Source organism: Saimiri boliviensis, chromosome 20, assembly GCF_048565385.1.
Source record: "Saimiri boliviensis isolate mSaiBol1 chromosome 20, mSaiBol1.pri, whole genome shotgun sequence".
NCBI lineage: Eukaryota > Metazoa > Chordata > Mammalia > Primates > Cebidae > Saimiri > Saimiri boliviensis.
This window is the reverse complement of record NC_133468.1, coordinates 26640399-26658688: the sequence shown is the minus strand read 5'-3', so window position 1 is coordinate 26658688 and position 18290 is coordinate 26640399. Positions and strand designations below refer to the sequence as shown.

At 43.3% G+C, this 18290-nt stretch overlaps 1 protein-coding gene across 4 annotated transcripts in view; it reads right to left on the bottom strand.

Moving 5' to 3' along the window:
* The window catches only part of SDK1 (sidekick cell adhesion molecule 1), a 948273-nt gene that overhangs the window by 296822 nt on the left and 633161 nt on the right, over nucleotides 1-18290 (bottom strand). The gene's annotated exons all lie outside the window — the stretch shown is intronic.

Sequence of the window (18290 nt, the reverse complement as noted above, 5' to 3'; positions counted from 1 at the left end):
TTTCTGACAAGATGCCAGATTTCAGACACACTTATGATGGGGCAAAGGATATCAACAGAATGCCAGTCAGACTAACGGCCTGCCTGTCATCTGTGAATGTTGCTGATGAGGAAGAAACGACCGGAGAAGCTAATATTTGCAAATAGTTATGAGAAGTGAAGGAAGGCGGTGGCTAACGCTGAAAGGTCACTGAGCAAGGTGCTAATTTGGCATTAATCACCGCTCAGCCACAGTGGCAGATGAGGAAGCCCCAGCTCAGGGCTGGGGAGGATGCCTGAGGAGGATGGTCCTGGGGCCACTGAGTCCCCTCGTCCCTAGACTGGTGGGTCTCACCTCCTGGCAAACCCCAAGGGACTGTGCTGTGGACCCCAAGGCTGAGTCTGCAGCCCCTTAGGGCCAAATATAGCAGACATTGCATGCACCCCTCCATCACGGGTTTCAGTTCCACCACAGGAGGAGGAAGCCATCCTCTGTGTTGATTCGCATGGAGCCTTAGAAGAGCAATGGTAATATACATGCAAGGTCACCTCCAAGGTAAATTTGACTTATGGAAACTGCCACAGCAAGATCAAGGTTATGTACATCTTCTGATGGCAAAGCTGTGCATTTTCTATTGAAACTGTGCAAAAACATTTCAGTAGAATTTTACTTAAGTGACCAGAATCCAGATATCCCAATAGCAAGGATAGTGCTCATTACAGCATATAATTCTGGTGTATTTTCTTCCTTTTACAAAAGTTGTTTTAAATTTCAATCAAATTCACATGTGCACATAAATTAAAAAGAACAGTACAGAGAGGCTTAAAATGAAACAAAACCATACCCCTTCCCCCTAACGCAATCTCCCCTAAATCTGTTAATGCCTTATCTTAGTTTTTAGCTTTATGTCTTTAAATTATATGCATCTATTGCTATGTCTTGTTTTTAGCCAATTTTAGACATTACCTAATGGCTCTCCGCTACAACAGATGAGCTTTTAGTTCCCACCACTTCACAATACTCTCAAACAGGATTTTTACTACTTCAATTATTTACCTTTGTAACATGTGTGTGTGTGTGTGTGTCTTTAAATAATACATGGATATATATATATATAGTTATAGAGATATAGATATACATATATATATTTTTAGAAGATATACATAGTGAAACCTCATGCCTACAAATATATATATATGTGTATATATATATACATATATATATACATACACACACACACACACACACACACACACTTATGCAAATACATTTTTTTTTAAAGGAAAGGCAATTAGAAATCCCAGGGGAGAAAATCTGTAGAAGAAATATAATCTTTCTATACTGTCTAGTGGTGCAGTAATCTTTACATAAAAACCATAAACACTATATGTTTATTTCAACTTTAGAATTGATCTGTAGTCTAAAATGCCAGATGTAATTGTGCCTAGGAAACAGAATGTAAATATTTTTAACCTTGATGATATAAAACTGTAGAAGACAGAATGAAGTGGAAGAGCCAAAGAGAACTGAGGGTAAGTGTGGCTTCCCATTACACAATAGGGAGCGAAAAGCTACTGTTTCCAATAGCACAAGAAATTGTGTGTGTGTGTGTGTGTGTGTGTGTGTCTGTGTGTGTGTGCACGTGTGTTCTCATGTATATACCTTAGAGTTACAAAGGTAAACAACAAAAGGCCTAAACATATGGTTTGGACTATATTTTGAGAAGGATGTATGAAGAGGCATGAGCTAAAAAAGCTCATCTATCACATCAGGTCAATAGATAATGTTCAAAATTGGTAAATCAAGAAATAGCAATAGACACATATTATTAGAAGATGGAGTTAAATACTGGAACAAAGGCCTACATGGAGAAGAGCATGCCTCTGGCATGAGAGTGGGGAAAACGGCTGCACTTCCTTTAAAGCCTTTTATACTGTTCTCTTTTACCCATGTGCAGGCAATCTCTTGAGCTCCCTTTGAACACAGAGACATTCCCTTTCTTGTTCACTGCAGACTCATCACTCTGAGACGGTCTTCCGCTGCATTCTTGGGTAATACCCATCATTCCCTGGACCTCACTGTCTTCTTCTTCTTGGCATATGTTCTCACTTTGCTTGAGCATCCTTAAGTAACTTAAGAAAAGGTAAGTTTTCGAAGTTCTTGAATGAAGTAAAGAATGATTTTTGGCCAGGCTTAGTGGCTCACATCTGTAATCCTAGCATTCTGAGGGGGCCAAGGTGAGCCACTCTCTTGAGCCCAAGAGTTTGAAACCAGCCTAGGCAACATGGCAAAACCCTGTCTATAACCGGAAAAAAAAAAAAAATCAGCAGGCGTGGTGGCACATGCATGTAATCCCAGCTGCTCAGGAGGCTGAAGTGGAAGGATCCCTTGAATTCAGGAGTTCAAGACCAGCCTGGGCAACATAGTGAAACCTCATGTCTACAAAAATAATTTTTTTATTAGCCAGGTTTGATAATCTGTGCCTGTGTTCCCATCTACTTGGGAGGCTGAGGTGGGAGGATCACTTGAGCCAGGAGGCTGAGGATGCAGTGAGCTCTGATTATACCACTGCACTCTAGCCTGGGCAACAGGGTGAGACCCTGTCTGAAAAAAATAAAATAAAATGTGTCTAAGTGTAGCAGGGGTTATACATTGTGCTAGGTAATTGAAAGGCCCTTTCAATCTAGAAATGCACACTCATTAGAATCAGTTCCTTCACAATTTTCTCCCCTCTACTTTCTGTTTTTTCTTTCTAGGGTTCTTATTAGTTGGGTTTTAGGACTCTGGATTGATTCAATATGCTCTTACTTTTTTCCAATATTTTCCTTTTTCTTATTTTGGAAAGTGCCTCAACTTTATCTTCTAACTGGTCTTTTGGATTTTTATTTCAGTAACCATATTGTAACTCCCAAGACTTTTTTTTGTCCTCTGATTGTTCATTTTTCATAGCATCCTGTTCTTGTTTCATGGGTGAAATAAATTTCTAAATGTCTCAGAGGGTATAAATACTTTCTGAAGTTCTGTTTTGTGTTCCTTTGGGATCTTTTTTCTCCCTTTTTGTTAATTTGATATATCTTTCACAGCAGGGACTCCCTTTCAAATGATCTCCCTGTCCTTTTATACATATGAATGAACCAGGAGATGTCAATTGACAACTTCACTTTAAAAACGTGAAACAATCACCATTATTCTGAAAGGACCCTGCATCCCAGAATGTGAATGCCTTTTCTCTGGGGCCATTCATTCTCCATAGCCTTATGTTTGTCTGTCCATCTACCTTTTTATTCTAGCTTAAGTATTCTGCTTATAGTTCAAGGGGTAACAAGTAGACTGTCCTCTTTTTTTGAGACGGAGTCTCACTTTGTCACCCAGGTTGGAGTGCAGTGGTGCAATCTCTGCTCACTGCAACCTCCACCTCCCATGCTCAAGCGATTCTCCTGCCTCAATCTCCTGAGTAGCTGGGATTGCAATATAGACTGTTCTTTACAAAAACTACCAATGGCTCCCCTGTTTTTAGCTCTCTGTCAAAGCCAGCTCCTCCAGGACCAAGTCTGCTCCCAGTGTCCCCAGGTGGAGGCCTTCTGCCCCAGCGGTTGTGATGCCTCCTTCCGAGACCTGCTCTCTGGGTGTTTGTCCTTATGCTTCATTGATACTGGCTCCTTTCCCTTTTTGTCATTGTGGACCTCAGTCTCTTCCTGTTTTACTGCTTTTGAGTGGGTTTTTGCTCCTTTTGTAAGCAAGAGGAGGTCAATGGATGGGCTCTGTCTGCCATTTTTTACCTGCCATGATGGCTCTTCTACCAAAAGTTTTTCCACATTCAATTTTTAGAAGATGCAAAGAATATCTAAGCATTTTTAAAAGAATGAAACAATCTCTTTATTTATTTGCATAATATCTGAGCTATAATAAACATTCAACAAATACTCAATGATTAATTTATAAATATTCTAACATACAGAGCTACCACAACTATTATCTTTTGTTTCAACATCCTATATTAACAAAACATTTTTAAAATGCCATATACCTGTGAATAAGGCCTCAGTTCTAAGAACAAAAACAAAATAATAGAGAAAGGAATTCTGTTTTGCCAAGCTCCCATGTAGCCACTAAACATCTTGATAAATGATTTACACATGTTGCCCATTTAATATAATGACAACCCAGTAAGATAACAATTGTTATATCCTTTTTACAGATGAGAAAATTGAGGCCCTAAGTCACATGGTTTCAAGTGAGAGAAAGGCTTTAAATCATGGAATGTCTTCTTCCAAAGTTTATAATCTTACTTTTACATAATGCTGCCTCCTTGTAACAAAAATACTGGTTGTGCTCTGTTAAGCAAAAATTAAGTTAACTAGAACACTCTTTCCCCCAAGCATTTTCTTAATTGAGACTTTACAGTAGTGTTCTCAACAGAACATTTCCCAGGCTGGTTTTAGGTGGCTGGAGGTCAAGACACTGAATCAAGAGGATTTCTGCAGAAGTCAGCAACCAACAGGCGCCAGGTAGCTTTAGAGGCAGAAAGGCAAACACTTCAGATGACGCCTCTTTGTAGTTACAGGAATAAAGTACATGTAGCAGAGGGAAATGGAGCCTAATTCTAGTCAATTTCCCCCACAAGAACCTCTTTACTCACTGAAGAGGCTGAGGAAGGAGAAGTTGTCTAGGTCACATTTAATTAAAAAGCACACTGAAAGAATATCAAGTCTCTGAAATAGAAAAAAAATAAAAGTTCAAAGTTAACTGGAACTGCTAAGCTGTGGAATTACTGCAGATAAAGTAGGATGAATGCAAAACATCCCATTCCATGGCAGCCCCGCAAGGTGCTCCAGGTGGAAGAGCGGGCAAATGAGGAACAGCAGGTCATGAAGTCTCTGCACTAAAAACACAACCAGGAGGCAGGGGTGGGGTGGGTGAATGGACCCTGCCCTAAAGGAGGTGAGGAAAGAAAGCAGTCCCATGGGCAGCTGGGCACACAGCCTTCCAAGCAGAGAGAACAGTAAATGCAAGATCCCATGGAGGAGGAGAGAGGAGGAAGGAGGAGGAGAAAAGGCGGGGAGGAGGGGAAGGGGGAAGGGAGAAGGGGAAGGCGGGAGAAGGGGGAGGAGGGAGAGGAGGGGGAGGAGGGAGAGGAGGGAATAAAAGGAAGGAAGAGGGAGGAGGGAAGGGGAAGGAAGGAAGAGGGAGGAGGGAAGGGGAAGAAAGGAAGAGGGCGAAGGCAGAGAGAAGGGGAGGGAGGTGGGAGGGAGGAGAAAGAAGAGGGGAAGGAGGAAGGGAGGGGAAGAGAGAGAAGGAAGCGGGAGGAGGAGGAGGAGGAGGAGGAGGAGGAGGAGGAGGAGGAGGAGGAGGAAGCAGCGGCTAAACCTTGAGGCTCCTGGGAAGGCAGGAAGCCTGGGCACAGCTCAGAGGGCATATCCTGACCTTGGGGCTCTGAGCACAGTTGTTCCCCCAACGCTTTTGTACAAAGATCGCAGCACCTCATTAAAAAACACAGCCTTCTATTTTCGGGAAAAGTCTAAACATCTGAGACAGAAAATCCCATGTTTTGGTTTACTCTATTAAAACCAGTGTCTTCTGAGTCAGAATTCACAGCTGAGTGCTCCTGGCCAATATGCCTCTTGAAACCTTCGCAGCAGCTAGCTTGAACCGGGACAGGTCATGGGCTGTTCCCCGAACACCACCAGGCTGCTCCCTGAGCCACACCAGAAAACAGTGAGGTCAAAGCTGCCCTCAATCAAAAGATGCTGAGTCATATTTTCCATGAGACATGAGACTCACACATAACTTCCAAGTGAAAATGGGCAAAATGAACAACATAAATAGACGTTTCCAACAAGAAGTGGCTTTGTTACGAGAAAAACCGTAGTACAACTGTCACAAATTCTAAGATTAAAAACAATCTCCAGGGTTTTCCTTTTTAGTGTGTCTATATCTATAGTGTTTTTGTTTTTGTAAAAACAGGATTCTATTAAAAAACCAGCATGTAAGGGGGTCTATAGGACCATTTGAAAACTCAGTATCTTCCTGCTCCAAAAATGACTGGTCTAAAATTTGTATAAACAAAAAAGAAAACAGTATTTTTTAAAACATACATGCACACAGAAAAAGACTCTATCTTTAAAACTCCATGTTGAGCAATACGTTCTTTCACTTATTTTAAATATTTTTTCAATATCCTATCATAGTATTTATTGACTGTGTTGTTCAGATAACAGTTAGAAAAATGCTTAAAATTTTGCCAGCTGTTTATCTGGAGAGAAGATGAAGGGATCCCTCTCAAACTGCTGCCTCGGGGACCCCCGCTCATCTGACACTGCTCCCTGAAGAATCATTACCTGTTGGTGGGCTGGCTGGTCCATATGAAACAAGGAGAAATGCATGTGTTATCTTTGTACCCAGCAAAGTGTCTAGATGACAACAGTCTGACTATGAGCACTTTCTGAGAGAAGAAGGAAGTCTTGTCCAAATACACCACGGCTGGTTATCACCAGCAGATCATGATCGCTACAGGATGGCTACAACAGTAACAATTGCCTCTTATTTCAGGAATACTATGGCAGGTGCTGGGGATACAAAGTTGAACTGGCTAATATCCACGTCATCAAAGAGGTTCGAGTTTGGGGGAGGATGGCAGCCATATGAACAGAGCAAGTGCATTGTTGCAGGGCTATGAGAGCCAAAGTGAAGGGATCTGGCAGGACATGGAGGGTGGGTGTTGCACTGAGGTCAATTCTTCCAGGGGAAATTGGGAGAGGCTTGAGCAGGGAAGATGAATAGGTATCCCCCAGTCAGACAATGGACAGAAAAAAGGCATTTCAGGAATAGGAGAAAGGGAGGGAACCCATTTGACCCATTTGGGAAAATGGAAGCAGTTCTTGGTGGTTGAGGGGTAGCTGGGGCATGGGCGTGGCCACAGCAGGCCATGGAGGAAGCAGGAGCACCATACTAGGGAGTGTTGACTTGATCCAGCAGGGGATGGGCAGGCAGGGAAGAGCTTCAAGGATGAAAGCCACAACCAGACTTGCACACTGTCTACAGTGGGAAGGAGCATTGTCAGGGAGCCACAGCCAAAGCCTACCACAGGGTTAGGGAACAGGGTGCGAAGCCCAGTGGGTCAAAGGTGTTGCTAAGAGGATGAAGAAAGACGGGGGTGAGTATGACAGACAGAAGGGGGCAAAGGGACGGGTGAGAAGGACAGAGGTGTCTAAGGCCCCTCACTTCTCTCCAGGTCTCTGGCTTGAGCTGCTTGGTGGGTGGTCAGGCAGCTCATAAGAGGGAAAGTTCAGGAGACAGACAGGGGCTGGGAGTGGCAATGCTGGCATGTCAGGAGGGAGGAGAAGGAAGATGTTCTGCAGAAGCCGCCTGAGCTTCCTAAGAAGTGCCTGTGGGGTACCCAGGTGTGTAGGTTCAGGGGGGTCGTGGGTGGTGACTAAAAGTAGCAGACAAAGAGGCCACTCCATGAGAGTGTGAGGAGCAAGCACAGGAGACGGCCTGCAGAGGAGCCAGGGAGCACTGACCTTAGAGACAGAGTCTAGCTTTGTCACCCAGGATGGAGTGCAGTGGCATGATCTAAGCTCATTGCAACCTCTGCCTCCCAGGTTCAAGTGATTCTCCTGCCCCTGCCTCCTGAGTAGCTGGGATTACAGGTGCCTGCCATCACTCCTAGCTAAGTTTTGTATTTTTTAGTAGAGACGGTTTCACCATGTTGTCTAGGCTGGTCTTGAACTCCTGACTTCAGGTGATCCCCCGGCCTCTGCCTCACAAAGTGCTGGGATTATAGGCGTGAGCCACCGCACCCAGCCAGCACTGACCTTTAAAGAGCAGGTTCAAGGAGGCCACTGAGGACAGTGAGAATGATGGCCAGAGCCGTGAAGGAAGAGAAAGAAGCTATAACACAAAAAGGAAGGAGGCTATTGTTTTTTCCAAATATAACAGGAGCTTCCATGTATAAAATCAAGGCTAAGTCTGCTTGAGTTTTAAGAAGAATCTTAGAGTTTGCCTTGTAGGACAGTGGCTAAGGAATGCAGACCTATTGAGAAGCAGAACTCGTGACCCCCACTAAGCAGGGTTTCACTGCCCCACAAAGCAAGTTTGGGACATTAACCAACTTGAATTAGTATTCTGTTCAGTTCTGTAGGTCAGTTTCTGCAGCCAGGTTGGCTCCAGCCATCCTCCACCTGCTTTCTGATAATGAGAAGCATAGTAACTGGTCTTCCCTGGCTTCTGACATTCCTCATGCATGGCAAGGTATACTGGTGGTCTTTCAAGGGATGGGTGAAGACAGCTTCATGATACTTCACTTAAAATCAGGTGGACTTTTCTGCTTATCAATTGCTTTGAAACCACGTGAAGACTGTCACCTTTCTCTGCACTGTTAAAATGGCCTGGTGAAGTAATTAAGCACTTGCCTGTCTGCAAAAGCATCTCAGAGCAACAGGTGTGTTGGATCTCTTGCCACCAAGAGGGGCAGGAGTCTTGATAGCTCAGGCTGTGACTCTGTCCCTGGGATAAATATTTTTAAAGACACTTACACACACAAGTCTCATAAAGAGATAAACATACAAATATATGTATATCTCCAAGAACCCAGGTAAGTTATTATTTTTTTCTTAAAATGTTCAAAGTAAAAGACATGCAGCCAGTAGGCAGATCCAGGTCATTCCCAGCCCACCAAGGGGCCAATCTCTTGTGGCAGAACCTGGGCAATTTTGAGATGCACTTCATGGTGAAAACTGAAATACACTGTGATTTCTCTCCTAATAGGACACAATATGTTCACTAAATAGAAAATTCTTCCCCCCCTTTCCTTCCCCAAATTCATTTTCTTAATCTGTACTCACCCAGTCCCTGGACTGGTAAAGCTGGTTTATACATTCCTGAGTGTTACTTTGTTGTGCGTGGAGGACATTTTCTAGTGTTTTTGGAAGCTGGCTCCTGTATAGTTCATCATCCAGAAGGCAATCACAAATGTGAAAGGCATTAGAATCATGCAGTGAGAGGAATCAGATGCGTGGGGACAGGGGAGTCTCCTGTGTGAACAAACCCAACTCCAAAAGCTCTAATCCCGAAAAATTTCCTGGAGACAAGTGTTCCCGGCTGACTAGATCCTTCTCATTTCCTGCCCAGCAGAAGGAGGGAAAGGGAAAGTGGGAGGAAATACAGCAGTATATCCCATTTCCAATTCTATCTTTACATGCACCTTCATGTTTATCTCAATACACTGCTTCTGGACTTTTCTACTGATAAGAGACAATAAATAAAATAATATGACACTTTGATGAACAATCCAGCAGTTTTTCTTCTCATTTATAACATATTTGAAAACTTACACATTTAGAAATGAATGGAAGGTAACAAAGAATGTATCTTCTTTGGCTTTTTACTGGGCAGAGAAAAATGAAGGTGATAAAAGACAATGCTGCAGTTGGCTCATAGATTTGTTTATTTCAGGATAAGCACAAATTGATAAACCATAAAATAGGTGTGTGGATTTAGGAGCTGCATGATTGGACACTAGAGTGATGCAAATATTTGACTCAAGAGACAATAGCCAAGGACTTGCTTTTTATCCAAACACATAAATGCATTATCTCCTACCGAGTAGAAGAACCAGCCCCAGTAGAAAGACTGGGACCATAGGCCTTTTCAGTGGACCAAGGGGTAAGAGGATATTTGTCTCAAGATTAGGTCCACTTCTGAATGGAATTCTAAAGTTGTTGAAAATGTTAGCAGGGATGTCATAAAGCACTTTTAATTAGCTGCTATAAGAAATGGCCTGGAGGCCGGGTACAGTGGCTTATGCCTGTAATCCCAGCACTTTCGGAGTTTGAGGTGGGTGGATCGCCTGAGGTGAGTTCAAGACCAGCCTGGCCAACATGGTGAAACCCTGTCTCAACTAAACATACAAAAATTAGCTGGGCGTGGTGGTGGGTTGCCTGTAATCCTAGCAACTCAGGAGGCTGAGGCAGGAGAATCGCTTGAACCTGAGAGGAGGACGTTGCAGTGAGCCGAGATCACGTGACTGCATTCCAGTCTGGGCGACAGAATGAGACTCTGCCTCAAAGGAAAAAAAAAGATACGCTCTTGAGTAATTCTGCCAAGCATGCAACCCCAGGCGTGAAGCCCAAGCCCATCAGGGCAACTGATGCCCATATGAGGCTATTAACATGGACAATGGGAACCTGCAAGACACGCAGGCAGGGGCCTTTGAAGCCTTGGTCCTCCTCGACCCAAACTGCAGGAGCTCCTTGGCACAAAGCTCTTTTCAAAGTTGAAATGAGAGACACAAAACATTGAGAGGTTGCTAGGCAGAGTGGTTAATATTCCTAGATCCGTCCAAGGAACACCACTGTGTTTAATACCTTGGAATGGAGGGATCAAAACCGACCTTCGATTTTGTTTTTAATGTCCACAAAACCATCATTTGAAGCCCAACATTTAAGAGCGGTGAGGACACAAGCTCACTGTCCCAATGATGATCCTGCCTCTACCGGCCGGGTAATTCTGCCATAGGCCTTTGTTCTTCCCCATGGTTCTCAGCTCCATCTGAAGAATGACTTGCTGTGCTTGTTTTGTTCATGTCTGTCTCTCCCCACTGGAATGCAGGACCATGAGCACAGGTATTTTCATCTGCTCTGTTCTGCCCATATTCCCAGGGCCTAGCACAGTGCCTGACATGTAAAAGGGGCCTCGTAAGTATCTGTTGAGTGAACAGAGTGAGTCCTTGGGACAAGACTCTCCTCCCGGGGTAGACCTCTGCACGGCCAAATGTCAAACACCTGAGAGGGTGCCGCTTCAGCTCACAGTGCAGTCTTCTTGAGAACTGCCCTGCTCTTGAGGCACAAGCCATTGCATGGGCAGCTTCCTTGACATGCCAGTGAAGACCAGGCACACGATGACCACAGCCAGGCAGCCAGGGCTTCTGTTTCACAGCATCTCCAACATTTCTGAGCTTCGGCTGCATCTTACCATATGGCATTCTCTGAAACATGCCCTCTGCCCTCCTCTGACCTGAGTGTCTCCACCTATAACAGCTCTTGCCATTCCTACCTTGTCCCCACCCCTACTGCTACCTTCTGAAATCCCACCCATCCAGCAAGGTCCAGAGGACACAGCACCTCCTCCATGCAGACTTCCTAGGACCCTTGATTAAAGTGGCCTTTCCTCTTTGTACTTTTGGTATACTTATTTTTTTCCTCATTGGGGTTAAATACACAAAACATAAAATACCACCTTAATCATTTCTAAGTGAACAGTTCACTGGTGTTAAGCTCGCTCAAGCTGTGGTGCAGCCATCACCACCATCTATCTCTAAAATGTTTTTATCTTCCCAAACTGAAACTCTACGCCCCATTAAACACTCACTGCCCACTTCCTCCTCCCCAGCCTCTGGCACCCATCATCCTACTTTCTGTCTCTATGAACTTGATTCTGGATACGTCATGTAAGTGGAATCATACTGTACTTGTCTTTTGGTGACTGCCTTAATTCACTTACCATAATGTCCTCAAGGTTCACTGCTGCAGCCTGTGTCAGAATTCCCTTCCCTTTTAAGGATGAATAGCATTCCACTGTGTGGAGGGGCTCTGTTGAGTTTATCCCCAGATGTGTCAATTAACACTCGGGTTGCTCTCACCTTTTAATTACCATGAATAGTGCTGCTATAAACAGATGTACAAACATCTATTCAAGTCTCTGCTTTCAGCTCTTTTGGGTATATATCCAGAAGTGGAATTGCTAGACCATGTGGTAATCTGATGTTTAATTTTTGGAGGAACCACCATGCTGTTTTCCAAAGTCAGCTAAGTTATACATTCCTCCAGCATTGCATAAGGGTTCCGGTTTTTCCACATCCTTGCCAACACTTGTTATTCTGTGTTTGTTTTGCTTTCTGTTTTTAATTACAGCCATCCTAACGGAAATGGGGTGGTCTTTCATTGTGGTTTTAATTTGCATTTCCCTTGTGATTAGTGATGTTGAGTATTTTTTCATGTGCTTACCGGTCATTTGCATCTCTTATTGGAGAAATGTCTATTCCAGTTCTTTGCCCATTTATAAATCAGCTTATTTTTTTTGTTGTTGAGTTGTAGGAATTCTTTGTATAGTCTGGATTTTAATTCCTTATTATATATGCGATTTGCAAATATTTCCTCCCATTTCATGGGTTGCCTTTTCACTCTGTTGACAGTGTCTTTTGATGCAGAAGAGTTTTATATTTTTATGTTTTTGAGATAGCATCTCGCTCTGTTGCCAGGCTGGAGCTCAGGGCATCATCTCAGCTCACTGCAACTCCACCTCCTGGGTTCATGCGATTCTCCTGCCTAAGCCTCCCAAGTAGCTGAGATCACAGGTGCCTGCCACCAGGCCCAGCTAATTTCTCTATTTTTAGTAGAGACAGGGTTTCATCACGTTGGCCAGCATGGTCTTGATCTCTTGACCTCGTGATCTGCCTGCCTTGGCCTCCCAAAGTACTGGGCTTACACGTATGAGCCACTGTGCCTGGGCTGCAGAAGAGTTTTTAATTTTGATTTTTTCTTTTGTTGCCTGTGCTTTTAGTCATATAAATATCACTGCTAAATCTAATATCATCAATTTTTCTTCTAGGAGTTTGATAGTTCTAGGTCTCACATTTAGGTAGTTGACCCATTTTGCACTGATTTTTGTACATGGTGTCAGGTGTGCAGTACACTTGCTATACTCTCTTAATAAGGCTTTGTAGCAGGTGCTGCCTTTGCCCGTCCCATCATCCCTGGTGCTCACCATTCACCTACAGGCCCTAGGCCTTCCGCAAGCACTCATCAGTTCCTATCAAAGGCCATTCTCCAGCCAGAGATATGGCCGGCTTACAAAGGTGAGGCAGATAGAATAGAATGCTCTCTGAAAGTTGTTCTTGCCAATGCAGGAGGGGAGTTGATGCATGAATACCCAGGCCTTCTCCCCTCCTCAGGTAAGCAATGGGGCAAGTGGCTTCTGCACAGTCTTCCTGGAGTTTCCTTGGAGCTGAGCCTCACTGTTCACCACAGTGATGCGCTCACTGATGAATGCTCACCAGTGCCTTTCCCTGCTGTGTCTCTTTTGCACACTCCTCTACTCACTCTTCCTGGGGTCAGCTCAATGCACTATTGCAGGTACATCTTCGTTGAGCTCACAGTCTCTGCTTCTGGGGAAAGTAGGACAAGCATCAGGATCAGCTTGGTGCAGCGGCTCTTTCAGCCTTGCGCATTTGTACATGTGCTTATCTGCCCCACTCCTTGCAAACTCCTGGAAGGCACATGATACTTGTGGACCCCTGTAGGCTTCAGAGCATCTGGCAAACAGTAAGTGCCTAATAGATGTTTGCTAACATTGCATGAGTCTAACTTTACACTTTCCAAATAGACATCAACACCTGTTCCTACAATTTCCTCTCATTAAGAATTTTGCATGCACATTTTCAGAAAAGCAGCAGAGCTCTGCTCCTGAGATGTTTGTGACCACTGGGCTCCAGTCCGCTACTAATCAGATGTTCTTTGCATAGCATGTGATTCACAAACAGTATCTGTAACTAGAAAAGTGTCTTTAATAGATAAACCAAGAACAAAGACATTCAATCCCAAGTCCCTGGAGAAAACAGAAAATTGTCTTAACAAATGCTTTGAACACATGAGAGAAAGAAAAAGGGAAATAATTAAGAGGGAAGGGGTCACAGTCTGTTCAGAGAATGTGTCTTGAAATTTACCATTATGCCCCCTCCTTAAAATACAAGAAAGATCTTTAGAAAACCAGACTAAATTGAAGTTATTTTCTCTTGCTACAGATATCTCTGTTCTACTCACAGACTAGAAATTATGGTTATTGATGCTGAAGGTAAATTCATAGTCTAGTTATAAAGAAGCCTGCCTGGATGCCATGCTGCTGGTGAATGGCCCCAGGGCTGTTACATTGTGAAGACTTTCTTAATGGGAACAACATCAGATGGAAAGCTCTCTCTTCCATACCCTCCCCTCACCATGGGAAAAACATACAGAGCCAAAGGCCAACATTTTGATAGGTTTCCTGGGGCTTCTGTTTCCAATCAGAAAGGGCACCCCATGGACCAAGAGGTCACTCCCTTTTTATTTTTTCATATCTTAAGTAAAACCAGACCTTCTCAGGTTAGAAATTCAAAAACCAAATGCTGAAAAGTAGTAGTATCCAGAACAGAAGAAATACATAGAAATATGTATGTGTGTATGCATGTGTGTGTGCGTGTATGTATGTATGTATGTATGTATGTGTATATATATATATTTCTCTTTTTTTTTTTGAGATGGTGTCTTCCTCTGCCTCTGTTGCCCAGGCTGGAGTGCAGTGGCAGAGTCTCAGCTCACTGCAACTTCTGCCTCCCGGGTTCAAGCGATTCTCATGCCTTAGCCTCCTGAGTGGCTGAGACTATAGGTGCTCACCACCATGCCTGGCTAGTTTTTTTTTTTTTTTTTTTTTTTTTTTTTTTTTTTTTTGTACAGATGGGGTTTTACCATATTGGTCAGGCTGGTCTTGAACTCCTGACCTTGTGATCTGCCTGCTTTGGCCTCCTGAAAGTGCTGAGATTACAGGCATGAGCCACTGTGCCCAGCCCAGAAGAAATATTTTTATCAGTCATAGGGCATTTTCTTTTCTCATGTATTCCCATCTTAAAAGCAAGGCTTATACAAATATACCAAGGAACACTTCCTCTACCATGCTTTTAGATACTCTTACTTATTTAATTTTTGAGGTGCATGAACTCTGAGGAAGAAACTCTTGCAGGGTTTCTATCCCAACCAATATCAAGTGACTGTGACTACACAGTGTTCCAGAATGATAAGGAGCAATAAGCAACTGAAGCTAACCAAGTCCTTTGACTGCATTCATTCCAAAACGGTTCCAGGAACGGAACAGCATCCCATGTCCTAGTATTAGCATCAGCATCAGCTGGGCGTGGCCGCTCACACCTGTAATCTCAGCACTTTGGGAGGCCAAGGTGAGAAGACTGAGCCCAGGAGTGTGAGACCAGCTTTGGCAACATGGTGAAACCCTTTATCGGCAAACATTTTTTAAAATTAGCTGGGAGTGGTGGTGCAAGCCTATAGTCCCAGCTACTCAGCAGGCTGAGACAGGAGGATCATGTTAGCCCAGAAGGTCAAGACTATAGTGAGCTATGATCATGTCACTGAACTCCATCTTGTCTTAAAAAAAAAAAAAAATCAGGATCCAGGAGCATTTCCCTCCGGAGGATGGAAAGAGGATCTGTGCTACCCTCATCTCCAGGCAGGCCTGGGTGAGCTGTGTCCTCTATCAGCATGGTGGGACCAGCTGCCCGCAGAGAAGGGCAAGTTCTTCCCAGGGCAGATTCTGGGCTTAGCCTTTTAGGGGATTCACTGTCCTGACTGGAGAGCCTTGACTCTGAGGGGAGTAAATAATCAGGCTCAGCACAATTGGTCATAGAGCAGTGCCACACCCTATCTGAACTCACATGAGACAGAAGCAGGGTGTTGACTTCTTTTGGGGGTCTCCCTGTCCCTCTCTCATGTGTATGTACTTGTTCTCTCCTGTCCGTCTCTGGGAATTGGTGGGTCATTGTTTTGGATGAGGAGCAGAGCGAACAAGGTCACAGAATGAGTGAGGGCACAGGGATGCTTGGATAGTGAAGAACGATAACTCACAACTGTAGAGGAATTTTCCCTTCTTTTTCCCATCTCTTTTCATTTTGTTGGAAGCTGCTATATCAGAATTACCCATGGGTGTCACAACAGATGTACAAACAAATCAGGAAGTCTTAAGAGAAGAAAATATTTCTTTTCCTGTCTGCCCCATCTTCCTTTAAATGAATAAAGTCAGTCTCATGGTGCAAGAATAGAGTACTCTGCCAGAACAAGGCATTTTCTGATATGACCCAAGGTTATCTATTTAAACCAACTGGTTCTCTACTCAATCTGCTATGAAGCAAGGTTTTTTTTCTAAGTGTCAACACAATCTCATTTATATTTTGGTTGAAAATCAACACTGACAATAAATCTAAGGTTGACGACAGAGAGAGGAAGAGAGCACCAGGCAGGGACTGTGTGTGTAGAGTTAAGTGCACAAAAACACAGCTAAGATCCCTTCTAAGATACTTATGGACACATTCTCACAAGCATTATTGAGAGGGGAGATACTGTTGCTGGAAACATAAGGAGTCTGTTCACATAGACTGGAAAGCAGGTGAATAAAAAAATGAAGTCCTAATTCCATTTAGGTGATTGTTCAAATATATTAAGGACCAAGCTGGTCAGTGTGGGCCTATTAAAAATGTGGCAGGTCAATGATTACTCAGCAAATCTGGACTGTGCAAACTATCAATCCAAACCAATGAACAGTAAGAGCACCTCAGGCACCAAGCAGTTCGTGCCGTTTTAAAGCAGGGCGATGGCCAGAATGAATAACAGATTTATAGCAAATTTATAGAAAATCCAAAAAGTAATTATGGTGAGTCAATTATAATAGGCACTTCTACCAAACCTCTCCAAAGCTTCTAATAGGAGAGTGCCATTTGTTGATTTAAAATTTCACTTGGGGCCAGGTATGGTGGCTCACGCCTATAATCCCAGCACTTTGGGAGGCCGAGGCGGGTGGATCATGAGGTCGAGAGATCAAGACCATCCTGGTCAAGATGGTGAAACCTTGTCTCTACTAAAAACACAAAAATTAGCTGGGTATGGTGGTGCATGCCTGTAGTTCCAGCTACTTGGAAGGCTGTGGCAGGAGAATTGCTTGAACTTAGGCGGTGGAGGTTGTGGTGAGCCAAGATTGCACCATTGCACTACAGCCTGGGTAACAAGAGCAAAACTCCATCTCAAAAAAAAAAATTTTTTTTTTCACTTGGTCTCTGTTCAGTTTATGGAAACACTCATACATGAGAAGTAAAATGCTGTGTAAGTCAGTGCGGAGGGGGAAAGAGAACAAAACTTGGCACTCTTGGTAACCAGCATAGACCAATCAATCTACAGATGCTGAGCGAAACTCACTGAGGAAGATGGGGAGTTTTAGAAACTTAAGATGTACACCAGATGCCTGAGAGAAAGCAAGGATTTTCAACAAAATTATTCTTAAGAACAAAAGAGGGACTTGGTTAGCTATGCAGTTGTTTACTTACTGTTTATTGTTTTAGGACATTGAATACTCATAGTTCCTTTATGTTAGTTAGGATAGAAACACCATAAGATTTTCAACCTCAGAGTCTGTCATTCTCAAAGATGAAATAAATAAGAAATTGATTATCTAAAACCATGGCAGAGGAAGTGTCCATCAATATAGTTGTATGAACATTTGCGCTTATGGTGGGAATATGTGAGAAAAGAAAATGCCCCTGACTGATAGAATATTTCTTGCATTCTGGGTACTACCACGTTTCAGTGTTTGATTGTGAATTTCTCATTTGAGAAGCTCTGGTTTTACTTAAGACATGAAAAAATTAAGACGGGGTGATCTATTGGTCTATGGGGTACCCCTGTGGTTAGGAATCGAAGCCACAAGAAACCTGTCTTTGGCTGAATTCTTATGTCTCTCAGATTAGAAGTGCTCTCCGATGTCTTTATTTTTATTCATCTTTATTTAGAAATGATTATACATGCACATCTGCTATTATTTACATAAATAAAAATTCAGCAGGATGTGGAAAAATCATTGTTCTTTACAACTAGACTTTTCTAAGAAATGGCTATAGATGAGATGTTCTAACTGCTGCTGAAAATACAAATCTTAAATGCATTTATAAATACCTTTTCTTCTTCCAAACCTAGTACAACTCTTGTTTTACTCAGAAAGACTTTTCTTTCTTCTTCTTCTTTTTTGGTGAGACAAAGTGTTGCTCTGTCACCCAGACTGAAGTGCAGTGGTGCCATCTCGGCTCACTGCAACCTCCACCTCCCAGGTTCAAACAATTCTCCTGCCTCAGTCTCTCAAGCAGCTGGGATTATAGGTACCCGCCACTGCGCCTGGCTATTTTTTTTTTTTTTTTGTATTTTGACCTTTCTGATTAATTCATTTCAACCCGCTTACTAATTAGCTTAACCTGATGCCAGAATTTCCATCTCTGAGCACTGGGAACCACACCTGGCTTTACTGGTGTTCTTGACACCTGTCAGTGCTTCTCAAACTTGTGCGTGTGTACATGATTCACCTAGGAATCCAGTCCAGGTGAAGATTCTGCACAGGCAGGGCTGGGGTGGAACCAAGACCCTACATTTCCACCCCATACCCAGGTGAAGCTCAGGCTCTGGCCATGCTTTCTGAGTTCTGAGTTATTCGAAGAAAAGGGCATGTGTCCTAGA